Genomic DNA, 27,041 nt, shown 5'->3' with positions numbered 1-27,041 from the left:
GACGCTATCTTTCAGCAGCTGCAAGCGTACATGGGTGTACATTCAGGAAGAGAACTGCCAAAAAATTTCTTCCCATATTACAGGAAAAACGACGCACTGAAGTTTAAAAACAAGGAAAAAAGAACCAAAACAACTAGAAACAAAGCAAGGTCTGGTTATTCCAGAGTACAGTTTCCTCTGGTACTTTGTGTTGCAATTATTTACATATCCCAGATAGTCAAACTGATGTGGTCCAAAGTTTTGTTGTGGACTTTGTAGAACATATCACATCCGTGCCAACTGGCACACACCCAGCATGTTTTCAGGCTGAATGGTGTAAAAGAGAACACACAACATTTTTTACTAAAGAAAAAAAAAATCAGCAACCTACAAGAAGTCAGCTCGTCTCTAACACCAAATCAAAAAAAAAAACACAACAAAATGCAAAAACAAATTAAAGCACGCTGCAGGAAGCAGGTACTAGTTGCAACCACTTTGACATCGAGCCTCTTTGTTGTGAGGAGCAGCACCAGTAACCAACATTTTCCAGCTCTGCACCACCCAGCTTCCCAACAGCTTCACCGACGGGGCTCAACAGGGAGTGCATTATCATGTATTTTAGCCCCAAAGGTAAAGAAACGTACTTTGAACATGCAATTAATGTTTCCTTACATTTTGCCTCAAATAATTTTTCTCCAGCCTTGCAGCTGCAGACATAACCAAATAACCTGTAGCTTGGGAAACTCACCGGTCACATCTCCGGAGGCGCAGAAGCTGTGATCCCGATGCCCCGACTGCTGCAGCTCCTGCGCAGCCGCACCCTCGGAGCCACGGGACCAAAACATGTCACGTAGCCAGCACAGCGGTGTAAAGGGAAGGTGGAGACCTAGCCTTCCCGACAGGACACTCCTCTTGATGCTTGCACATTATTTACACACCGGTACGTAACAAAGGCTGCTTGCTACCAGAGGCATGTCCACCCGTGGCAGCCCCACCACGGGGTTGCCTGCACTGTTCCAGAGGCAGTGCTCCTAGGTAGGAGAATCCAGGACTGCATTGCAAACAGCTCTGCTGCCTACCAAACCAAGACAAGTTTAACTGTCGTCAGTTGGATTATATAAAAATTTTGTAAATGTAGTTATTGCACAAGACATGTAACTATCACTGCAGGTACTTCTCCCCATGCTTGTTTCTTAACACTTTAAGCTCACCCCTCTGGCTGGACATGCTAAAAGCAGGTGTAGTCAAGGAATGCCTGGATGTCCTGCTTTGCTATTAAGCCTAATGAGCATGATCAAAAATCCAAACACAAAGAACACTAAAAGAGATTTTCCACCATGAAAGTTTATTTTTTCAACCCCCGAATTTCCATTTTCTAACCATAGTCCTACCATTTCAATATTTCCCCCATTGCTCAAACAAGTTACATACATTTCTCTAATCCCTCATTTAAATTATACTTACATGAAAAACAATCAATTTAAATTATTTTGAAAAACCTAAGCAGCTCACCCTTTCAGATGTGAAAGAGCTGCTAAGAGCTTAGCTTAGCAGAAGAAAGGCAGAACCAACACAAGGCCACGCAGCTGTACCACGGAAATCACTCTTGTCCAATTCTCACTGCAGACATCCACGCCAGGTCCTGTAACCCCGCTTCTGTCCCACCCAGTACACATGAGCGGGAGGCGTTCAGCTAGAGGCTTGTTACCAGTCTCTATCTTTACAGACAAAACAAACAAAACCAACAAAAAACCAGCTGAACCTAACATAAGCGGCACAAAACAACTGCCACAAATATCGGCTAGATTTTTAAGGAGATGTGTTATTACACAGCTCCATGAAACGAACCGTCATAAAAGATTTTTTTTACATGAACTTCATATTTTTGGAAACTGAAGGAGAATGCTACTGAACATGCTGAGCATCAGCCCTCTGCATTGCTGCAGCTGCTGAAGTTCAGCGAGGAGCTCGGGGTGCCCGATTGCCTGGGTTGCAAGAGGCGCACAGGCACTTGTTTTTCTTCTTCCCCTCTACACCCACTTCCACTCGGCAGCACGGGTCACCTTGTCTGAGTGCAGACCCCATTCCCAGAAAGTGCTCAGAAAGGCTTTGTTTCTCAAAGCAACAACGATCCAAAACAAGAGCTTCAGCACTTCAACAAAACACGAAATAAAACAAGCGAAGGGGGGTGGAGGAAAAAATTGCAGTGGAATAAACTCAACTGTAGTTTCTCGGCAGCTCACCGAGCCCCTAGCAAGTGCCAGCAGTTTCAAAAGAGCTGTAATCTCTAAACTGTTATCAAGGTTTTATCGCACTTGAGTTCTTATCTAAACCAAACAATCACTAGAACAGCAGCCGATAAGACATCCTGACAAGGTAATTTCAGCAATTAAAATCCGCAGCTACAGCCATCGTACTCTGAGAATATTTTAACCTCCTTCCAGTTTAACCTCTAATCTCTCTGCCTTGGTTCTTTCCAACCCCGGGGCCAGTTTCTGCCCAGCCCGCGCGTTCCCTGCCGTCCCTGGGGATCGGCAGTGCCCTTTGAGCTCTGCCGTGGGTGCGCGCAGCCCGGCCACCAACGCCGGCCTGCCGAACCCTAAGGGCTGTCAACTCCCCTCCGAAGCCAAGCAGAGGGTCCCCTGTCTCTTGACACAGGTTCGTGGTTATTCATCCTGTGGGATTCTTACCCGGGATGCCCACGTGTCGCAGGGCAGGATTTGCTCAGGAGCTTTTTAGCTTCACATTTTCTCTCCCAAATACTCCTCTGCCAGAAAAGCCAAATAAACATACACTCGTGTATTTTTTCTGCTAAGGCACCGTACCTTTTTCTCAACTTTTGTTTGTAATGCACTTCTCTCATCAGGTCAGGCTTGGATTTACAGGACAGCAGAAAGCACTCGTTCGTACCAAACATACCTGGGAAGTGACACCCAGAAACAAAACAGAAAAGCTACCTCAGCCGGACAGAAGCACCAGTTGATCTGAAGCGGTTTCTTCTAGCCACCGTTGGACACGATTCCTTGTTATTGTGCTCCGTGAGCTGGGGCAGACAAGTGACATTAGGCTCCTAATGCACTGCAGCACCTCCAAAGCAAAGACTTGCCCCTGCCACGCAGGGTTTATGCCCCTACCAGAGCGGTCTGGCCTCTGCTGCTCCCAGCACGGTGCTTGTGCAACTGTCCCGGCACACCCAGCGCCTGCGAGTGCCTCCGGTGTCACAGCCAGAGGTTGTGATGAAGGTGCTGCGGCAGCTCCAGGGGCAAGGGGGTCCCTTCTGTGGTGTCATAAATGACTTACACATCGCTGCTGCCATCGGGTGACCGGAGAGCAAACAGGGCAAAGCAGAGAAATTGCTCAATTCCCTCGGGCCAAACTTTCAAAATCAGGAAAGGAAATTCAAGATTTCTTGGCATATGCACACAGGGGGAAAAAAAAAGAAAACCTCAACCAGATGCTGCAAAAAAACAAGCAAGAAATCCCTTCACTAAGGACGGGAAATTCTTTTACACCCTATTTCAAAAACTTTCTTCAATCAAAATTTAATGAATCAAGAGACAAAACAGATGCAAAAACCCACTTTGCTCCATAAATCACCGTGTCTGACATGTGAAATGCAAACTAATTTGTTTAAATTGCAAGACTTAAATGTGGTTATAGAAATAATAGAGTGTCTTCATATTTTAATCAGAAAGAATATATCTCAAGTTCAGCTCAGCTCAAGCAGGAACAGAACATCTATAAATACAACATCACACCCCTCATTAGCCCGAAGAGTAAATGAGTTATTTCCTTTCTGTTACAGTGTGAAGACTAATTGGTTTTTCATTCCTAAATACCTCCGACTGGGACAATGCTGGTTCCTGGCATCAGGAAGATGCACGAGGAGTTACCTCATGCTCTGGGCTTGAAAACATTCACGTGTTTGAGCACTGCTCCAAAGGAGGCCATACAAAGACCCAGACAGCATGACTACTAACACGAAGAAAGAAAAATGTCACCTAATCCTAATAAGACATGCAGTCTGTACCAAAACATGCATCATCCTTGCGTTCCTCCTCCATGACTTCTTGGTGTAATATCCTTTTTGGGGCTGGATATTGTATTCAGACGAGCCTCAATGGTACGAATTCTGGCAAGGGCTGTGCATCTCCTTGGGTCCCAAAGAACAAATTAACGTTACAGTTCAACTCGTTTCTTCAACCAGCCCTGGAGCGCGCAGCAAACCAGCCTTTGAAAGCAGTAACGATGCATGCACTCAGCATTTAAAACATCCAATCAAACCTGCCATAAACTGTCACTTCAGGCATTTATGGCCGACAATAAACACGTGCTTATCACAGAACAACTGCACCCTGTAAGCTCCACCAATGGAGCAGCATTTCTTATCAAATGGATGGCTTATCAGGGAACCTAACAAAAATAAAGGTTACACCATATGTCTCCTCCTTTTTACCTCTGCTCCATCGAGAAGCATGACTTCAATTAAAGCTACACTGCTCAGACTTTGTAAACTTGCTTCCTCCTTGTCTACCCTTGAAAGCAAAATCCTAGCTTTCGAGCAAAGCGCATGGAAACAACTCCCTACAAAACCCTGCTGAACTTGACAAATATCCCATCGACCCAACGTGTGCCACCAGAGGCACTCGCTCGTGCCCACCTGCCCAAATCAATGGAGCACCGTCGTGGGATTTACCTCTGGGAGCCCCCGCGCATTGCTCCCGCACGGCTTCTGTGCTTCACAACAAATTGAAGGGCAGGAGGCTTCGCATCACGAGCCGACACGAGAATCGCTCTTACTTTCCTACCTACAAGTGCTGCTGCTAGCACCAGATGATGATTTGGTTAACCAAGTGAACAAATGAAAGCAAAATGCATACATCAGGAAAGAAAAATTCCCTTATTTCTTCCTTTATCAGGAATTGTTGAAATAGCGTTCGCTTGCGTTGCTTGTACAACGGGCCGCACGAACAAGGGCACTGCAGATGCAAGTAGTTTTGAGCAATGCACTTATTAAAGCTCCCCTCAAAAGGCTCATTTGTCCGCACAAATCCAGCTCCTCTCCTCTGTTCCTCCATGGGTGCCACGCACCTCGCCGCAGCCCCTCGCTCTTGCTGGCAGAGGAACAAAAGTCCCTTCAGATGGAACAGGTTGGATCCAACTTACTGCCCAATCTCTGTAAGTTAAGTGAACTTAATTAACAATAATCTAATCAAGTGTTACTTACCAGTTTATACCATTATTAAATCAACTTCCATCAATCAGTTGATGGCAGCTGCACTGGAAAATAACCGTGTAAAGGGCAGCCTGACAGACACCAAGAAGCAGGCTTCTTGGGATTACTCACGTCGCTTTCTGAAGGCACTACTATCAAATTAAATGCAACAGCTTATATTTACACCCATAGAAGGAACCCCCTACATTAAAACGGGTGAGAAAGAGCATTTCAGGTGCTGACCTGCTAACCTTTCCCCTTGGCAAGCCATACCTTATGCTATGTGTAGTGCCCTCTGCTTCAAGCAAAGAGGCCGCAAAGAGCTACTCAGCACCAGCAAGAGACTGGGCTCCTGCCTCTTGAATTTTTATTCACATCAGGTTTTTCAGAACACAAAGCAGCTGTCAGTGCTAGCAGAGGACTAGCTGAATAATGACTTTTTAAAACTTCAATAAAAGCAGCCAAAATACTCACCCTGCACTGCACAGTCCTGAGCAATCCATGCTCCTAATCTCAGCACGTGGAACAGTGCCTGTTCATGCACCTCGTCAGATATTATAAATTAACCTGTACAGTGCTCTGTTACTTCTCTCTGTTTGATAGGATCTAAGAATAACAATTTTCATGTCTACAATCTGTTGTTGACAACACTTGGTTTTGCTGAGCTGTATGATCTGGAACAAGAAACACCCGCTTGTACCTGGAGACAGGGATTGATTTAATCAGAATTACCCAAATTGCTGCAGTGGTGTTTGCTAGGCTCTGAGAGCACAGAGCTCACTTCTCTCTGTGCCAGCACCAAATGTAATCAACATAATATTTTTCTTATGAGCTGAAAAGACATCTTCCCTGCTAGTCTGCTGCCACACTGCCAAGCAGCCAAACTTCTTCAGAGCTAAGCATAAATACAGCTCGGCCACTCCTGGCGACAATTTTTACAGCTTAACTACACACGGAAATTACTCCACGTTGAGACAGGATGTGAATTTAAAGACCAATATTCCTTTCAGACAAGGGGCCTTTTCCAGTCCAGTTTAACATACGAGTTGAGGTCTTTCAGGCCATTTCTCCCTGTAACTAAGCTCCAAGAGTCTGGGGGCTGCTGCAAACGCTGCAGGTGATACCAGCTCTGCCCAGGAGAGCAGCCTTTCGCGTAGGCTTCTCTTTCCAGATCTCCTTCCTGTGCTGCTCCACGAGGATCTCCTCAGATGGCCAAATATTTGTGATCTAGAAAAACTCTTCTCCTGGTTAGCTGTTTGTTTAATAGAAATATATTAAAACCTTTTTTTTACAAAAAGCTACTCATCTATTCTTTCACTACTACTGACAGCTTCTTTGCTGAGAAAAGCTATGGAAGCACTTCCACTTTTTTTAATTTATTTATTTTTTAAAATTCATTGCCATACAAATCTGTACTGTCTTCATGGATTATCTATGTATGCTGTTGCTACCTAGCCATGTTAAATTTAGCTCTAATGTAATGCACTTACAACACAGCGAACTCATAAACACAAACCCTTCATGATAAGCAAGCAATAAAAACCTGTCCTTTATTGCCACCAAGGTAATTCATACTTTAATATATCTATTATTTCAGCACTAAGATTATTTTACTGCAGAAAATTGAATTTCTCATGAAGGAAAGAAAAGAAAATGCACGAGAAATTCTGTAGCAAACTCAGGTTTTGTGAGACTAAACAAATTTCAGAGAAACTGAAATCTGTGCAGATACTAGAAGAAAGGAAAGCTTGGAATAACATTATTTTTCATGGTGTTGCTGTGATAATTTGAAGAACATCAAGACTAAGTGTTTCTATACTGCACTTCATCCAAGACTGTCAAAGAATAAGCATTAAATGGCTCACTTTGCAGCCACCTCGAGGACAGGATTCCCAGTTTCTAGAAAACAAAAGTGCAGTAGAAAAAAAAAGCTGCAAAATCAGAAGCAGAGGTTTTATTTCTGGCTTAAAGTTTCTCACTATTGCAAAACGTTTCCCATTCCACAGCCTGGCAATGATTTGCAAATTATTCTTCTACTAGCACTCCAGAAAAGGCGGGGGAATGGATGAAAGATCACAGGTAGTCCCGAGAATTTACCCAATTTATGCAAAGATTCGGAAGGCAAGTTAACCATCTGCTGTATGTTAAAACAGCTGAGAATCAGACCTCGTTCCCATTCGTAATCCTAACATTTCTGGAGCCTGCAATATTTTCATTAACACAAGGTTCATATTCAGAGTATCACACCACAATCATCACCCTAAACCCCCGTCAATGTGTTGTACCATATAACATTGCTTGATCAATACTAATATGATTCACAAATTGGTAAAGGATTTAGAAATATGGTTTATGTGTTAGTCCTTTGAAAGCCTCTAAGACCTTAATTACAGGGAAGCTGATCCTTTTTCCAAAGAGGAGAACATTAACCAGTTCATTTCTATTCACTAGCCAATGCAATATAGCTGCTATTTCAGTAATGTGGGTGTGCTGCGTTTAAAGGAGGCAGGAATACAGATGAAGGCACTCAACGTGAGCTACAGCCGACACGACCTGAAGCCTCTCCACTCCAGGCAGGTACTTACTCCACAGCTGTGCAGCGCTTTATGGCAAGGAGCCGCTCTCCATTTCGCAGCAGACAGACGCGCGGTGTCAACACCCCACCTCCACCAGCAGCACTGCCCGACAGCTGCGCCAGGAGGCCAAGCAGAGAACAGCCCATTGGGAGCCTGAAAACCCAGGGAGAGGGAGGAACTGGCTCATGTGTTACCATCCTTAACGCCTGCAGCACGGCAGCACACCAGCGCTGGTTTGGGGACGGCGGCTCAGCGGATGGCACTCGGATCCCTCAAGGACCCAAGCTCACAGATGCACCACAACACCGGCAAACCTGTGCCGTAAGGGATCGTGTCACTCTGTTAACTCCACCGGACTTGGCTTTTCTCGTTCTTTAGTTGAACGTTCAGAAGGAGACAAAGGGAAGGCAGAGGAATCACAGCGGGGCTGGTGGCATGGCTTCCATCGGCCGAGGGGAAATTCAGGAAGGCTGCAGAGGAAACTACAGCAGCATCTGGTTTGGCTTTAGGAGGAAGGCCTCCTATGCATTTAAAAGCGATCAGAGAAAAAAGGACATGCACTTGTATCCAAACAACACTTGTTTGGTGCTTAGTAATGCAGTTTATGGAGTGTTTTCATTTTCCTTTAAAATAACTAGAAAATGCTATCCCAGTGACACAAGGATTGAAAACAGAACTGAGGTCTCCTCACAGCACAGAGATGTGCACAACCACAACGATCACCCCACCTGCAGCAAGGACAGCTAGAAAATAAGGATGAGAATAAAAAAGAAATATTTAAAATTACTTCAACCTTCCATCTCCCCACCAAACCAAAATCAAGTGGTCCAAACATGCCGGCTGCACCCACACAGCAGAGAAACTAAAGAGGAAGGCAGGACCAGAGCCATTTCCTGACATCTCCCACCTTCAGCTACATGCAGCTTGCTTTTACTGACCTCCCCTGAAAGTCAATCTTCCCCGCACATACTCTGGCCGAAGCTCCCACACCACCACAGTCCAAGCTTTATTTTGGCTAACACAACTCTGCTTCTTCCACCAGACAGTGAGAGCCTTTTCTTTGACACGAGAACAAGACATGATCAAAGCCCCAGAGATTAACCAAGAATGAAAAATGTAAAGACTGGAGAAGTGAAAGCTACAGTACAGGACAGTTGTTGGGAGAGGTTAATAATTAACAGTTAGAGCTTACCATCCCCTAAATCTTTAAAAATGTTTAACCAGGAGTTAGACGCACGGTAAGGAAAGCACACGGCTGAGCCTTCTCTCCACTTTGCAGAGGAGGAAGCAGGTAAGCAACGAGCTCTTAAAGCAGCAGGGAAAGGCACTGCAACCTGTGTGAACTGCTTCTGGATTCTAATCCCTCCTGAGAGATTTGAAGCCCTCTCCTCTTGCTTATTCTCTAAAAAACCTTGACCAAGAGGGTGAAAATCAGGATCTTTTAGTAGCCGCATTCTTATTTACGAACTGAAAAGCCCTCACGGCAGGGGCTGACCCTGTGGTCAGCCAGAAGACTGACCTTCGACATTTCTGAAAGCTCAACAGATGACAACAAATAGGGAGCAAAATTCTATCATGCACCAATAAACCGTAAATTATTTTATAATACGGGAAGTCATTTAATTTAAAACTATAACTATTAAGAAGAGTGATAAGAGATAAGGAAGGTAAAGACTCAGGGACTTTTCAGTCTCATATCTTATCACTTCTTGTCCAACATTAACCAACTTGATTCACAGTATCCCAGCCACTTTGTGATCTTTCCACGGCTGAAACCAATTAGCAAATATGAAGAATCCAGAACTTTGTTCAGTTGTACCACTAAAACAATACAATCTTGGTTCTGATCACGTATTCGAGCTACAGTAGCACCAATGTAGGCAAGATGTTAATCTTCTGATGTCTGGCTTTGTTGTTTTTTAGGTTCAACTTGTGCAGACTTCATTTTGATTTCACTCTGAAATGGAGATTATGAACTCTTACTCCTCCTCTGCAGTCATCCCACTTCTTAATCCACTTGGTATAGATTAGTAAACTGCCTTCTAATATATTGCTTTGCTATCTCTCTAACCAATTACCCGGCGTTTTCCAGCAGGCATTGATTTATGTTAGACATCTACAAGAATAGTCATATTAATAAAGCTGATCGCACCTCTCATCACACAGATTATTTGGTGATGGAGTTACTGTCATGCACATTTACCTGTACCCCAAAAAAAATCAATTTACCAGCCAGACCACCCACCCACTGTTAAATATTTTATATAACTTGCATCATTATTGATTTTAATTGAAGAAGTCACAATTTGTCATAGCTTGTATCGCCTGAAAACTAAAAACTCTTTAATGTGCTGTTAAAAATTGCAGGCAGTTTCATCTTGTACAAACAGTGGAAGAATATTGCTTACCTAAATCCGCACATCACAAACCTGCAATCACACACCGCAGTCTACGATGGGTTTAGCTCTTACAAACTACTGGGGCTGGGCAGGACAGCTCTGAGCAGAACGCTGGAGCTTGCTGCTTGGACACGTGTAATTTACCCTCTTCTCCTCTAAATCCTCTGTCCCGCAGAGGTTTGCTCACATCAGTAATCCCACCAACTTCAAGAGGCTACCTAGGAGCATAAAGTGTAGGCGTGTGCTACAACGGCAGGGGCATGGTTTCAGGTATACCTCAAAGCAATGCCAGCCAACAACGGTGTAAGAGGGGACCTCCCTCCCCGGGTTGCTGCTGCTCCTGTACCCCAGCAGCAGTGCCTGTGTGCACCCAGAACCCGGTGGGGCTACAAACAACATGGCCAAAAAATTAAAAAAATTAATAATAATAAAAACTCCAGCCCACTGTGGTCCTACTGCACGCTTGTCCTGCCACAAGAGAGCAGCAGGCATTCGGAAGAAAGACAGCAGGGAAGGGGCAAGAGTGCTTCGCTGTAGTAGTGCCAGCGCAGAGCTTTTATAAAGTTCAGTGCTCAAGGAGTGCACGCAGAAAGCATGCCCCACCGAGCAGTAAGGAGCAAACTCTTTCTGGGGTGGCTGTTAGGCAGCTATTTTTGGCCAACAAAGCGAGAACATCATTTTCTCTGATGACAAGAGAGTTACATTAAAGAAAAAGGTAAAGCAAATAAAATGCAATTTGCACTTGCACATGCTCTCCCCTTCTCACACAAAGCTGTCTTCAGCCATTTTAAGCACTGAGAGCTACTTGGCTGATCCTCGCTGGTGCTGTCCGAAATGAGGTGTTTCAACACATGCTTATGTTGCAAACAACATTCAAAAGCTTTTCCTTTTGTCGCAACACTGAACCAAAACAAACTTTGAAATCTCAGAAGCTGCAACAAAACAGATTTGTCATTCCCCCAGCCAGCTTTAATCCTCACACCGCAGGAGCCCGAGAGCAGAGCCAGCTATTTTCTGCTCAGGACTGCATGAGCTGTATTGCAAGCCTCTTCTTGGAAGGCCAGCATCCAGCTCCTCCACACACTGTGCCACCGAGAGCCTCTAATAGGAGGAGACGGGTGAGGACTCAAACACTTGGTATGTCTCAAGGGAAAATAACATCCTGTTTTTCCCCACTGGAGAATGGATGTGGAAAAACAACCTGTGAAGGCGGTTTGCAGCCACCATTTTATGGCACAGTGAAGAGCACAAACAGCTCCCATCCACAGAGCTCACCCTTAGCCCCGATGCTGTGAGCACTTTCCCCATTTATCTCCTTGCATCTGCTCGCTACGCTGCCTGACTTTAAGGCAGCCATAGATGTATTTTGAGGGATGGACACGTTACCTCATTAGATTGAGAACAGGTATTTTATAAAAACTCATCATTACTGCAGTTGCAGAGCTGGTAGAGATGAGAACCGACCTGCCCAAACGTTGCTGCCCCCCGACTCCCTGCCTCTGCTAACCCCACACAGCAGTACTGACAATACCCATTTCTTGCCCTCCCCTCCTGGTATAAATATTAACCCGAACCCCAAAGCCTGTCCGATCCCAGCTGCTGTTTCGCAACTTGCCACCAACACGCACACCTCACCGAAGCGGATTCTCTCCTACCGGCGAGGGCCCGACGTGCCCTGCGTGCAGAGGAACTCCAGACTCCCCCCTTTGATAGCTATGCCTCAGAGCTAACAGAAGAACGCTGCTCTGCAAGATGTTCCAGCGAGCTCTGGTCGGGATAATGCCCTCTGAACCACCAGGGGAGTGGGGTGGCGATAACCCCGAGCAGCTCTGTCAGCTCTGAACACAACACTGGCAACACACACCTGCAGCAAGTGGCTGTAAAATGAGAGGGGCAGGCACATTCTGCAGCTCAGAAAGGAACAAGGAGGGGGAAGAAAGGGTGGGAAGAGTCCTTAGGCTCTCTAAAATGTTAATAAAAAATAAAAAAAAGGAAGAAAAAAGACTCCAGCTCTGAAGATTTGAAAGATGGAAATATCTCTGCATGCAGCAGCAGCGGCCAGATGGTGTTTCTGCAGTTCTTAAGGCCTAGAAGAGCCATCTGAGCCAGAGGGTGAAGACAAACAAGCAGTTGTAATCACACAACTTACTAGCACCTGGCAGATAATAAATGCTCCCACTTAATGAACCTATAGCACAAGCTACGTTTGGCTGGAGAACCTCAGCTGAAGAGTGCTGAGCAGCTCTGAGAACCAGCCTGCAAGAGCAGCTCTGCAGCGTGTCTCTGTGTTCCTTTCCGTCATCCTTGCTGAAACATCCTGGAGACAGAAGTCCTCTAAAAACCACCAAAGCTATGGATTTGTCAAGAGCCTTCTGCTTAAGAAATGTGACCAATTCAGGACAGGAAATAAATATTTACCAAATGCCTGTAAAGCTCCAGCTCAGGTTTTTGAGCCCATATGGCATAAACACTATCCAGAAGCAAGGCATACGTGATGTCCTGCTGCCCCTGACCCCCATCACTCAGTGCAACCCACAGCAACCTGGAAGAGAAATAAAAAGCCCTGAGAACCAAGGGTTGCATAGGAGACAGCACCAAGCACATAACCAAATCCAAACAACAGGTGGGGTAAGGAGATTCCCTTCTCTTCCCTCCCTTCCACACCATTTCCCTCCTGTTACCACTGTCGCTCCTTGCTTGTTCGGATCCCTCCCCAGGCTGCACACGACTTCTTCCAGCCCCATTTCCTTGTGCTCTTACCGGGGCTATGGGTACTCTTACCCTCATCTGCTCTTGGACAGACCTCCTAGGAGGCTGAAGCCATTTACACGAAGAAAATCCCAGTATGAGACCCGGCGGCGTGAACCTCCCCAGCGCAGCACTGGGCCGTGCTGCTGGCCCAGCAGCAGCTCTTCTGAGGGTCAGGCTCCAGCTCCGTTCTCTCTGCTGAATTAATCACTGGTTTCTCAGTTAGGAATGCCAAAAAAAATGGAGCCAATGCGTGCAGATGCTGGCACTCTGGGAGCTGGACCGCATCCACCACCTCGTTTGGTACAGCCGCTGCACAGCTGTCAGGCAGGAACAGCCACGGTCATTGCCAGGCAGGGGAAGGAACGGAGCCAGACACCTACACCAACGTGTCTGTACTTCAGCAGCAGCTTGCTGCGCCCTGTGTTGGGCTTTGCTGCCCAAAAGCACACAGAGGTGTTCTAGCGTGGAAATCTACATTAGCAAACTTAAGATACTTCTTGCAGAGACTAATTTTTTGACATTTAACTTTTTTCCTTAAACTTACATAAGAATAGACCAAGCAAAATGATGCTAGAACTTCCCCTAACTTTGTTCACGATGGGAAAATAAATAACCTGGAAGTGTGGGCAAGCAACTGCTTACCCACAGCTAACTCGGAAGGCTACTAGTTCATGTCTGTAACTCGCTCCCTGTAAAGCTAAGAGAAGCATAGGTCTGGCACCTGGTGCAATGAGAAAGTGCTGACCAGCCGTGCACAGGGATACGTTTGATTAAAATGTGGGTTTCTTGCATCAAAATATCAGGACATAGCACCCTAGTTTCCCAGTTTAACTACAATGATCAGTTAAACGGTGAATCCAGAGAACACGCATGCAGCTGGAAGGCTTTGCACTTTTATGGCTGAGTGACAAAAAAAATTCCATTGGATATCCTGAGTATCTCTCACCTTTGCAACACATTTCCTCCTTATAATAGAAATTGTTTCTCAGGTTAGATACTGCTTGAAATCGTCCCAATGCTGTATTTTATGCTCCTCATTCACCCTTACATTTCCTCTGGGTCTCTGCATCCTCACAACTAGCAACACTTATTGATTACTGGAAACAACTATTGATTAACAGAAACATTTTCCTTGTCTTTACTACTACTTAAATAAATGTAAAAATTCTAAACAGCACTTCTCAAAAAAAAACACAAGGTGATAAAAGCAGAAGCTCCCTTATCTCAGTGCTGTATGGAATCTGCACAGCAATCTACTCCCAGGGAACAAGCCCATCTAAACACGGTAACTGCAAGAAAATTATTAATGTGGGATGCATTTCAAAGCAAATACAGAGATTTTCATCCAAGTGCTAATCTTCTAAACAACCTCCCTCTTATTGTACAGCTTGCTAAAAGATCATTTTCTGACAGCAAAGAATGAAGTGTCAGCACTTCAGCGGTGACTGGGTTGGTATTTCATTTCTCTCTATACTGATGCGCTTTTACACCGGTACTGTGCAAGGTAAATACATGGATAGTTCTGAGAACATTTAACTAGGTATTTAAAAACTCATACGTATATACACAAATACAAAATACAGATAAAGGAGCAACATTTATGGTTATTTTAATAATTTAAAAGAAAAACAAAGTAGATTTTTTTCTATGTCCCATATGTGCAATTTGTAAGATGTTAGAGTAAAATATCATTTAAAAATGTATTTGTTTTAAATGTTGCTAGAAAAAAATAAGGAACAAATTTACATTATCTGTGTCTATACTATTAGCCAGCAAGGCACTGTATCACTTTAGGTTTCAGTGACGTATGCTGGATAGATAACCGGTAAACGAACATTTAATATCTACTCAATTTAGCTGGGCAGCACGTTCCTCACTAAAGGTAAAAGGAAGGCAAAACAGTGCAATTTTTGCAGAAAAAGATCTGGAAGTACTGATTTTTCACCCATTCATATTGAAGCGTCATGTCCCATGAAGCTCCCCTCCTCCCCCCAGAAGCACCACCAGTAAGAGACTGGGACGATGCACTGACACAAACAATTTGTCCTCGGTGAGGTCCAGGAGCTGGGTGGCATCACCCCCTTCCTTCTGATCCGCCAAGGAAAAATCCAGCACTAATAAACAACAAAAAACCCAACGGAGCCAAACCACCGCCAGCAAAACCCACAAACGGTGGAAGGCCAGAAGATCACAGGCAAGTGATAGCTAAAGAGCAGTGTGCGCATTTTATTTATTTAAGTCCAGCACAGATAAGGCAGAAGCTTAGGGAAAAGACAGGGAGACAAAATGACTGCACACATTTAAAAACCTTATGAACTCTCTTTCTTTCTATGCAATCAGCCTAATTACACTTATGTAGAAGTCTAATTACACCTCTGCATTAGCTACCAGTCAAGTGTTTCTTGGGTTATTTCTGAGCAGCCTACAATTAAATGAGCCTCATCCATTAAGTGACACTTTGTGTGTGTAGTCTTAGTGCTCCAATTATGTACCTCAAATCAGCCCCTGAAAATCCTCCTTGCTGCCAAAGATATCCCTATGAAAAATGAAGGATATTGGAGGTGGCTTGAAAAACACTGCTGACATTAAAAACAAATGCTGTTATGCAAAACCCTGTGTTTTATTTAAATTTGTGCTGCTTGAGATGCAAACAAGACTCATTTCACTACATGGCTCTGCTATTCATTTATTAACTATTCTGCATGAAATCCATTTCTAAATGATTTCGCTAAAGTTCATAAACTATTTTAAAACTCAGAAACTGATGAAAAAGGAAATGATCCAGCCGTTACAAGCCTTGAACTAAAAGCCTGATAGAAATAATTCTATTTCTCGATTTAAACAGTATATGAAATTGGATTCAATGCCAAAATCATTACATGCTCTTTTTAATTAAAACTTATGAAGGTTGTAGAAAGTGATTTTACTTTCAGAGAGAGGGAAACCTTTTCTGAGTTTACTACTGCAGTAACCTATGACTGAATTTGGCAGCAGTCAACAAGTGAGGCATACAGAACAAGGTTGCCACATTTTTACTTGGGGAATAAATGGCTTAATATCCAAACACCGGTATCAACGTGTGCACGGCTTCAGCTGGCGATGGCTATGTTTCCTCCTCTTTTTTCTAGGCACCAGTAGAAAACAAGAAAACACCTGTAATAGGCTGCAATTTGCTCCCGCCTCTGAAGGAGGGTTCTGATGTGCTACCTATAAGTAACACCGTAAACAAATAAGAAAAAGCACCATGAAAGCCCTTTTTTATTGTTTAAAAAATCCTTTCCCCCTCCATTTATGCAGATTCCTGGGCAAATCAGAGTTGCAAGCTTTCCTACATCGCCCAGAGGCAAGGCTGGGCTCACAGGAAGGAGAGGTTCCTGCTCTTCCCAGCGCGGGCAGAGGGGGAGCGCCGCACTCCCTGCAGAGCTCAGTGGGGCACTTGAACCTCCACTGGTGGTGAAGGGACACATCCGTGCCCTGGGTGGTAAAGAGGCACATCGTGCCTTGGTTAGGCAAGCAGGAGAGCTGCCTTGTGCCTGTGCAGGCCTGCAAGCCCCAAAGGATGACTGCAAAGGTGGCTCAAAGGATCAGCCCACTGCTGGCAGCCAGCTCCTGAATTAGCCTTCACTTCAGTCTCTGCCTAACGTCACCTGCAAACGTTCAGCTAACATTTCAACGTAGACCACCCACAAATGTCTCAATCTACATCCCTGTGATCATCTTGAGCTCACCATGGCTAAACTAATGGCTTTTTTCCTTCTGAACCCTTCCTTGCCACCGCACTCCAGCAGCAGCCCCCATCAAAGCTCTCCTCGTCCCCTGATGCGGTGCAGAAGCAGCCGGCTAGCAGGGCCTCTGCCCACCTTGCTGCGCCCCGCTGCACGGCTCCCAGCTGCCACTGCTGGCTTTTACACCGGGGTTACGAGATCCCCGGGGCCGCGCACACCTCCTGCTCCATTTCTGAAGCGCTCTGCACAGCTACAGCCTTGCCTGTAATGAGGGACAAGAGCAAAGGTGCATGACAAAGAAAGGCAGGCCCCATTCAGTACAGAAGCTAAATATTTCTTCCTGTTGAACTCTAACGGCTGCTGCTGATTCAAGCCTACACAAGCAAAGCTGCTTTCACTGACGCTTCTAAAATAGAAACTCTAAATATACAACACAAAAACAAGAATTCCCTAACCAAAAAGTCCCCTCACTAAAGGGACAAATCTTTCTTCAGCGAAGCCTCTATCTAAAACATAGCTCATCTTCAAAGTGCAGCTGCTGCCTTTTATTGTTGACCTTCAAAGTAACTGTGAAAATATCTACACGTATCCAGCACGCTCACCCTGGATGTGTCGCGCTGTCCTAATGGGTGGGGGCACCTTTTCCACGGCCTTTTTGTACAGCTCCTGTGGACAGGACTGCACGGGCCCTTGCTGGCTGCAATATCCATCTTTCAGCTCCAGCTCTTCCTGATCAACGCACCAGCCCTACAAAGAGTTTTGTAAGATAGCCAAGTACTAACTGGTTCACAGGCTCTAGTCCTGAGAAATTTTTAACTTCTCTCTTTGTCAGAGCCTTTATCAGCATGCAAGTATGCAGGACAGTGAATTGTTCCCGGTATAAAAGAAGTTCAGCTAGGGACACCTGAAAACGGCCTACACAGGTGAATTAGTGTTTTAGAGATTTCTGCCCCGTGGAGGAAGTGCAGTACAGCCACGTTCACATATTGCTTCTGCTCCTCCAGCCGGCCTGCACAGCGAAGAAGGCAATCTTAAATTTGCAGCTGAGCCATGTCATCTGTCCAGAGTAATTATTCTATCACCCAGCATGTTTCTTGGGCCCACAGTCACAACGTTAGCCACTTATTACATGGATTTTTGCACTTCCAGACCAAAGACTGTCACAATGCAAATCCTCCCTCTGAAAGAAGCTAATGGAAAGTGAAAGAGTGCGAAGCTGAAGTTCTCTGCCACTCACTGCGTTGCACTGCGAGCTGTGCTGTGCTGAGTAACTGAGCAGGACGGAGCCAAAACGCAACACAAGACCCGGTCACATACCCCTTTTTAAATTAAAACCAACCGAGGGTATCCCTGCACTGTCAATGAAACCCTGCGCACTGAAAAAACAGGTGCCAAGAGGGAGCAACAGCACACTTTGAAACCATGGCGTGCAACTATAGAAAGCATCGTACGAGTACTGCCACGGTCACCTTTGCCCAAAGACTTTGCATATTACAGAAACGTTTGCCATCTGCAGGACTCCTAAATAGACACGTTCTCATTGGTCTGTTGAAGAAGGACGCAAGTTTTACTCCCTTGGGTCAATAAGACAGCTGTTTAAAATCGTATCATGCTCTCATAAACAGACATTCTTTTCAAGACCTAATTTCTTCAGGTAAATTGTAATCCATTTACGAATGAGCAGTTGCCTGCAGATGAGAGCAAGTTCCCTTTTACAGGATACACAGTTTGGATCTGGATCTGCCAGGAGCAGACTGAAGGACGGTCTTCACCCTCAATTAGTGCTTAACTTTATACGCGCTGTCAGAAGTTCCACTGAAATTACTGTCTGAAAGTTAAATGGCGGAGGAACTTCTGCAAGAATTCACCTTAGATGAAAAGCACCAATCGACGGGAGTGCTGGGGTGCTGCCAGAAACAGAGGGACTTTCCTTAAACTCTTGGTTTGACTTAAAAATCCACTGAAGACTCCACTCCTGTCAACTCTGAAGAGTGTAGGGTCACACACACCTATCAAGATGCGAAAGGAGGGCCTCTCGTGAAATGCTTATAGCTGCCTTCCTTCTATCGCATGCTGAAATGACTGTATTGAAACTTTCAGAGTGAATGTAATGGATATATCGAATCCCTGAAATGATAGAAAATCCCGTGTGTAACGTGGGACCTCTGCAACACAGTTATAATGCGGGAAACTATAAGAAACAGGTCAGGGAGCTGGTTAGGATAAAATACTGAAGACAACTGCTGGCAAACTGCACCTGGACCTCTCCTGGGGTGACAGCTCCTGAGTAGGGGCTGCAAAGCACCGTTCTTTGCAAAGCTCTAGCACAAGTTGCTATTTCACCCTAAGACATCAAAAACTTGGCTTCCTATGACAGTTCACTTTTAAAAACCAAATACCACGAACATGTCAAGACCTCTTATAAAGAAAAACAACACTCCTTGAAAAGAACCACGATCAAAATAATGAAGACCACCAAACAAATTTTTATTTTCCTTTTGAATTTGCTAGTGAAATATGAAAAAAAGTTTAATCATTTTCCAAAAAACAAATCATAAAAGTACATGGCATTCCTTTCTATCAGGACAGCCTCACGTAATCCCAAATTGTAAAGGGAAAAAGCCCTGGAAGGAAGAGACAAGACCATTCCCCTCCACAAATGCCCACCCCACAGACGCAGACCTCCACGCCAAGCAGCCAGAGCGGAGCAGGGGGCAGAGACAGCAGCACAGCCCACTCCAGCTTTTAGGGTTTTTAAGATATTAAGTACACTCTGTGGGGGAATTCCACACTGAAACGCTGCTAAAGGAGCAACCAAGCGTTGCTTAGTGATCTGTTACTTTCTACACAAAGAGACAAGCAGTTGGTTTTCCATGCAGAGAAAAATGTGAGGGGAACAATTGCCCTTGGAGATTGTTTATGTGGAAGGTATTTTATTTCTTATATTAAGAAATCACCAAGGAGGGGAACAACAGAAAGGGAATGCTCTGCATTACGGACAGCCCCCCATCTTGCTAATGAGACAAATTTACAAGAGGAGTCATCTTGCAGATCGCACTTCACATTTCAGACCCATGCTGAGATTGCAAGTCAGTTCTCTCAGCTGGGTTTCCTTTCATTTGTCAACTAAACACGTACTCTGAACTAATGGATCAATCCCTTGAAATGTATCCCCTTTCACTAAGGTGTTAAGAAAGCAATGTGCTGCTTTTCCAGATGAGAAGTCTGCAGGAAATAAATCCATTTTTTCAGAAACCTTTAGATCCCGCGTGTTCCCAGCGCCGGGTGCCGATCTCCACTTGGATGGCTGTGCTGCGATGAGAAGCATTCCCCGTACCTTTTCCAGGGAAGGCCAGTGTGCATTAAGAAACCAAATGTCCTTATGGCACAGAAATGCCAGCAGCCCTGGGGGTGCAGAGCCATGCCCAGGGATCCCTCCAGACAAGGCTCTGACCCCACTGCCTGCATCGGAAGGCACCGAGCAGCCACGGTCCTGCTCGGCTCTTGGCCAGGGGGAGCCAGGGCTGGGATCGCCCCGTGGGCACTGCCCAACCACTTCGGTTTTCCCCTGCACGAGGCTGCCGTGACTCACCTGTCTCGCATGCACTGACCTGAGCTACCATGGCAGGAGAAGAGCAGGGAGGCCGCGGTCACGGTGCCAGGCTGGCTGCCGCTGGCAGGCACCCTCGTGCAGCAGCCAGCACGAGGCTCGCCAGCACAGGATCAGAGCAGCCTGGCTCCGAGTGAAGCACCAAATCCCTCTGAAAACATTCCTGGCACCCTTCCTTGCCAACACACCAGATATTACTAATAAATAAGGCTTATATTATAATGAAACAGGGCTTTTTGTTTTTAATCTCACTTTCCTGATTCACATTCACTGCCTGGAAGGGGCAGAATTATACCAGTTTGACCTGAGTCTGAGAGTCCGATGGTGGGGGGAAAAAAATAAAAAAATAAGGAAGTGTGCATGGATTGTGGGGCAAGGAGGAGACTGGAGTGGATTAAAAGCTAACTCCAAAAACCACTAGTGAAATTACTCACTTCAAAATGAAACCAATTACAGAAATCCTGCATTCATGATACATGGACTCACATTTTGTCTATTCCTACAACTACCAGAAGGACACTTGAGGAATTTCTGGATCCCAAACTGAAAGCATTAAGCCAAAATACAAGCAGAGATCCCAGCCCACAACATCAGTAAGTGACCAACCAAGTTGCCACCAAGCGCGTATGTATGATGAAAACACAAACTCATCTTACTCGAGTCCCCCACCTTGCCAAGCACACACCGGGTGCTCCCACAGTTAACCTGACATTCAGCTCTCAGTAGGTTTCAGGGGTAACAGCACTCTCCACTGAAAAGAAGCATTTCACATAATCTGAACCTATTGTTTTCAGCTGCAAACAGAAGCAGATAGAAATTGTGCTGTCAGTTCAATAAATTATTTGGATTAGGCACCGAGAAACCTGTGTCTAACTCTGCGGATGTTACACACTGCAGTTCTTCTGAAATCAAACCTGAAAACAGGTCAAACGATTGGCACACACCCGAAACGTCAGCCAGATTTAATGAGAAATCCATCCAGAGCGCAGGTAAAGGGTTTGGTGGTAATTTCACGGTATTGGGAGAAAGGAATGAATAATTCACTGGGTTTAGACAGTCAAAGCTTACCACTTTTGGTGAACTTCACCTCCGAGATTTTAGATTCATTCAAACCCAAACCACAGCCCAGCAGGTGCAAATTCATAAAAGCACTGCGTTTGCATGACTCGCTTCTAACTGAAACCACCATCTTTTTGCAAAGCAGCAGCTGTGGCAAGTGCTCTAAGAGAATAAATATTTATTCCACCTTAAATAAAACTGCCTTCCCACCCACAAGTGCAAGCAGAACAATCAAAGAGATCTCGAGGACAATTAGAGGAAAAAGTCCTGCCTGCCAAAGTCAACCGGTGCCAGCACAGCGAAGCCTGGGACACTAGCTCTATGGCTCCTTTGAGGAAAAAAGTCCTCTGTTAAAAATCCCCGAGGATTTCAAGCTTGCTTCATAGCCACAAGGATTATTTCCCCCTTTTTCTGGCCAGCTTTTCCTTCAGAATCCATCAGTATCACTCCTTGCTGCTAGATAACATCACCACAATGCATCACACAGCAGCTTCTCTTCCCGAGGGGCACGAATAGCAACGGGTACGAGCTGCATTCCTGAAGTTCAGTTCATCTATTTGCTCTGATTTCTGCTGTTTTTGTATCTGAGTATTCATCTTTTAAAACGCTCGTCTGTGATAACAAATAACAAGATGGATCATATTCCTTTTTGCTCCAGATGTAGATATATTATTTTAATTAGGTAAGAAACAGCCCTTGTCGCCAAAATTGCTAAAGATGCACAGAAGAGATAAGCGAACAGCTGAAACTGTAAACATTTAACTTGTACTCACTTGGATGTTATCGCCCTTTGTTTATCTCCCCTCCTGCGCTTCCCAGTACCCCTCAGAGGCACAGGACCGAGGGGTGAGAGCTGCAATGCCCCATTTTTGGCACCAGTCTGTGCCGGACCCTGAGGACATGGCTGTGCTGGGGGCTCTGTCCATACCCTAACACCTGGGGGGAAGGCTAGGAGCAGGAATTATAGCGAGGATTTAACTGGTCAGAGCCACATTTTTGCACACAAACAGTTTATTTCGCAGACAAGAGGAGCCTGGAGCTTTGGAAGAACAAGGCTGGCTGCAGAAGCGCGCAGCTCGGCATCTTCCATCAGCACCGCTGCGTTAAACAGAGCGAGCGCAGGGCTACTGTAGGCTCCTTCCTAGCTCCATCCCCTTTTTATCACCTGTGTCTTTGCCAAGCGTGATGCTATCTGCTCAGCATTTGCACCCAGATTCTTATCTTTCATGTGGCAATATTGCAAATGCAAATTCACGTTTTCTCTCGGTAACAAACAGACCGGCGGCTGAGCAGCCCCGCACACGTGATGTCGAACCCGAATGAAATCACAGCCTCCACCAGTACCCGGTGACATGTTCAGACTGCAATCCCTACTGGGCATGTAATGGCAAAGGCAACTGCTGAGAGCATCCTGGATTAGAGCCAGGCCCTTCCCCAGCAGAGGAGGGTAATTAGGCTTTGGGCATCAACTGGAGACGCTCCTCCACGCAGGATTTTCCAGCAGAGGGCACTTTTGATTCACAGACCACTTGGGCTGCAGCTTTTGTTATTCGCCATCGCCATCTCAAAAAGCCGAAGCAGAGGTGGTGCTGTCTGCTTAAAAATAAAGACATCGTTGCTTTAGTTCTACTTGCCTTCCTCCCTCTCTCCTCCAACAAGTTTTATTAAGTTCTCATCTTTAATTCATGCCTGCAGCAGAGCTGATGTCACTTCTTTGCTATTAAAAAAAGATCCACAAAGCACAAGCCAAGCTTGCAATGGTATCTCACCTACTTTCCTTCTTTATTTTTATTTTCACTTCCAGTGATTTGTTAACATTCATTATCTTCAAAACCTGAAAACCTATTCCAACAGAAACATGACTGCAGCACTTGGAGAGGAAAGAAAACAAACCACCTCTTCGATTCCAGCGTCCGTCCCCTCCGAAGGCAGGACACAGCCCACCGCAGACACTTCACGAATTAAACCCACCAGCTGTCTGCAGGAAAACTGGGAGGTGTTAGGGACCTGGTGAGATAAACAACTCAGCAAGCAGTAAGGTGAATTTCCCTTTGGGAAACCGTCGTTTCACTGTGGATGTAAAGCGAGAACCAGGGAGGAAGTATGGCAAGACTGCGTGGGAGAGTTTTCCAGCAAAGCCCTGGGAATTTAGAGGTTTTCAACTGCTAAAATAAAAACCAGTAATAATGAAAAGGATGTCTTAACCAGCTAATGCACACACCTGTCCTAAAGTAAAACGCTGGGAAGACCAAGCGCTGCAGTTTTGCCATACCTGTTTCATTTGCACACAGCTGGGATGTGGCTTTTAGGTTGTCAGCACCACGTAGCTGCTGGCTGGGCAGCCTTTGAGGGCAGTAAAGACACCAGGAGGCCTGTCCCCATGCTTCCTGCTGAAAATCCCACGCCTGTGCCTGCCAGGGCTCCATCCTGGAGCCCAACAATTCAGCTGAGCCCACCAGCATGCTCTCATACTCCCCACATCTGCCACGTGGGCTTCTCCCCACAGCCTGGAGGACACGCGTTGGTACCAGAAATTTCCTGGAGGTTGATCGAGGTCACGCCGCAGGCTAGGAGCAGCTCACAGGGTAGTACGTAGCTCAACCAAACAAGTCATTTCCTCTACAAATTGTATAATTTAGAATCCTTCTGGTTCCTCCTGGCTCACGGATGAACAGTTTTGTTTTTTCAGAAGTCATAGCAGCGGGTGGTGTGGTCACATTGTGTAAGATAATACAAAGAGCAAAACAATTACTGTCAAAGGAAAAGACACTGTACCATAGGCTTTCTATTTTTTACCGTGTCTTTTGAGCAGGACTTCTTGCAGAATCGCTTGTTTGTGTCAAGTTTTACCGGAATGTGTGATATTACCAAACATCTTCCCAAACCAGGAGAGGCTGTCATAAACGTGCTTAAATAAAATGCAAGAAAATCACTGATGCTCACTGGGAGCGTACAACATTTGTGTAACAGCACATCGGAGAGGAGGGTTATGGGAAAAATCAAACCCCAAATCCCAGAGACTGTTGCTTTTGAAAAAATAGCCCCAAACACTTCAGCAGTCATACTGAAGTCAACGCAGCTCAGCCAGTTTACCCCGTAACTCCCCAGGTACCACATTTACCCGTCGTAAGGGGGGCACAGTGTTCACCCTGTGCCTGTCAGCGAGGGGAACTGTACACGTACAGTGCTGAAGCTTGGGTCCGAAAGCCGACAAGGGGGAATTAGGTCCTTACTACGGTTCTCTATTTTGCCTTTAGGGCTTGTAATGGGATTTTTAATTGCAGTGTTTTTTAACATCTTTGCTAACATTTTACGAAAGCTGTAACTTTCAATACCAGACACTTGAAGCCAGCACCGCACAACCAGCCCTACTCTGTTTAAGGCCCCAGAGCAGCACCAGCTTTTAAATCAGTAAAGAATATTGGGAAAAGGGGATATTTCCCTGTTGGCTGTTAATCACTAGCAGGCCTGAACATACATTGCCATAGCTATGATTTTAAGAAAAATACATAAAACTGCAGTGAAGTGATGCTTGGCCTGATCTCAAGTCCGCTGAAGTCAACAGGCACCTTTCCACTGCCTTCAGCATGCTCTGAATCACAGCACACCATGGACCGCATTAGGCCCTTACGATAACCAAAACCACCCGAAAACCCCCAGAGCCACCCATTCCGGTGCACCCATGCAGCACGTGACTCTGAATACTGAACTACCATTTTTCAGTTACGGCCTTCACACAAGCTGCAAGAGAGCCCGGTGGCTACGTCTGAACTTTGTAACTTGGAAAAATGAGCGAACAAGGAGCAAGCTGGTCCCAAGACTCATGGAAAAAGCTGGGTATTTTTAAGTAGATAGCTCTTGGCTGTGTGCCCCCCCCTAAACTGCTCTGTTTCACTACACAGGGGGCAGCAGGACCTGACAATATTGCCACTACTGCCAAGAAGAAATTTTATCACGATACAGGCTGCTGGAATTAAAAAACACCACCACAGACTAGCAAACAAACTTTGTGCAAGAACGGTGAGACAGCTTTGGGCAGCCGTGCCCCAAGCCCAACCTTCCAGCCTCCTCTTTGCCCTAAAAGCACCGGTTTCCCAAGCAGCCGGCCCGTGTGCTGGTGCCAGCTGATGACCAGCAAAACCACGTCAGACTTGCACCTCCCGCAGCCCAAAGGCTTCGGCTGCTCTCCCCTGCCAGCAGCTTCCCCCGCGAGGGCAGGAGCAGGAGGGGGCTGCCGCTTGCTCTCACTGCCACTGCTGTGCTTCTGCCGACCAGAGCCGGTGCCAGGAAGCCAGCGCCTGCGAGCTCCCGCTTGTTCTCAGGCCTGGCAGTGATGGATTACGTACATCCACGAGTTGGGCACAAACCAGCTGTCTATCTGTCTTTTCCAAACATCTTGCTTCGGTTTCTGTATTATAAAGGTGCCAATGTCTTGTTTCGGGATGCCTCCTGCATAATGAGCACACATTTCTCTGAATATTTTACTGTCACACAGACGGACTGGACTTTTTTTTTTTTTTAATTTTTGAAGTGCTGTTGCTCCCTCCTCCGCACATTTTCTATAATAAAGGTCTTTATGCTCCCAGAGGCATGAAGCTGAAGTGACAAACCGCGCTACAGCTTCTGTCTGTACAGAAACCCATGCACATGCATCCCACTGTCTGCTGCTGAACCGTGAGAAGCCCGTGCTGCATGCCTGTCTGCCCTCCTTCCACTCCTGCCCAGCACGGCGCCTGCAGCAGCAGCAGCTCTGAGCTTCACTTCCACCACTGACTAGGGGGAAAAATGGAGAAAATCCAGCTGGCGTTCCCCTCCCGGCCATCTACGCGAATGCCGAAGGGTAAAGAAGCACGAGAGCTTTACAAGGAGTCTGAGGCTGCCGTGTCCCAGGCCGTATGTTCGTGTATCCTTTGTGCTCGTGTGCTCCTGCGCTGCGTGTCCAGGCACATACACAGCTTTGTGTGGGATTCAGGTACTCCACGGGTATCTGGGGGAAAGGGCTGTAAACAGCACCGACTCAAGACAGTTAGCTTGGCAAAAAAAAAAAAAAAATACCAGCTGCTGAATATGGGTCTGTCAACCACCAGAATGAAGCGGCAATCGCACTTTGAAAAGCCTTCCAGTCCTGTGGCAAAAGCTGCGATAAAACTGCTGTGCTGTCCTGCAAAGTCAAAGCAATTCCCAGGGAACACCCTGGATCTGACTGCAGCTTTGCCTATATAGCAAAACCAAAACACAGATAAAAGACATTTCCCCTTTTCTCTCCTGGGAGAAAAAAAAAAAAGACGACTTTTTAGGTTGAGAAAGAGATCACAGGGAAGAAAAATATGTAGGAGTCCAGACGAAAGCATAGAGCTGTAGACCAGGCACCGCTGCATCTGCTCCAGCTACTCACAGTTGCTTAGAAAAAGAATTACGAATTTTGCTCTCTTTAGATGTCTTGCCTGGATGCTTTAAAGCAGCCTCAGAGGAATGTGCTCTTGGGTCTGAATCCCGTAGGAAATTATCCTTTGTGGTAGATGGTCTCCCCTTGGGGCCTGTCTGTGTGTTTTGCTTTCATGTAATCCTCCCACCTTGGTTTTCTAATGTAATGCTATCCACATTATTATAGCTCTTTGATACTCTCAAATGGCACTTACTCATGTTGTTGTATTTTCAGCTCTTCCAGACAGGGCCTGACTGGCTTGTGGTTCGTGCCATAAATATTTAGTTAAGTCACCAAAAGAT

At 45.7% G+C, this 27,041-nt stretch overlaps 1 protein-coding gene across 24 annotated transcripts in view; it reads right to left on the bottom strand.

The window, feature by feature from the left end:
- The window catches only part of FBRSL1 (fibrosin like 1), a 518,655-nt gene that overhangs the window by 330,349 nt on the left and 161,265 nt on the right, over positions 1 to 27,041 (bottom strand). Inside the window, exon 1 of one of the 24 annotated variants that reach the window (XM_080558962.1) lies at positions 11,798 to 27,041. This exon is cut by the window's right edge and continues 16,515 nt beyond it. The exons of the other annotated variants lie outside the window; for them this stretch is intronic. The gene's annotated coding sequence lies outside the window, so the exon portion shown is untranslated. The remainder of the gene's footprint in view (positions 1 to 11,797) is intronic. 24 annotated transcript variants of the gene reach the window in all.

This window comes from Anser brachyrhynchus, assembly GCF_964034855.1.
Source record: "Anser brachyrhynchus genome assembly, chromosome: 17".
Lineage (NCBI taxonomy): Eukaryota > Metazoa > Chordata > Aves > Anseriformes > Anatidae > Anser > Anser brachyrhynchus.
The sequence above is the reverse complement of the archived record's forward strand: the minus strand, read 5'-3'. Positions and strand labels throughout refer to the sequence as shown.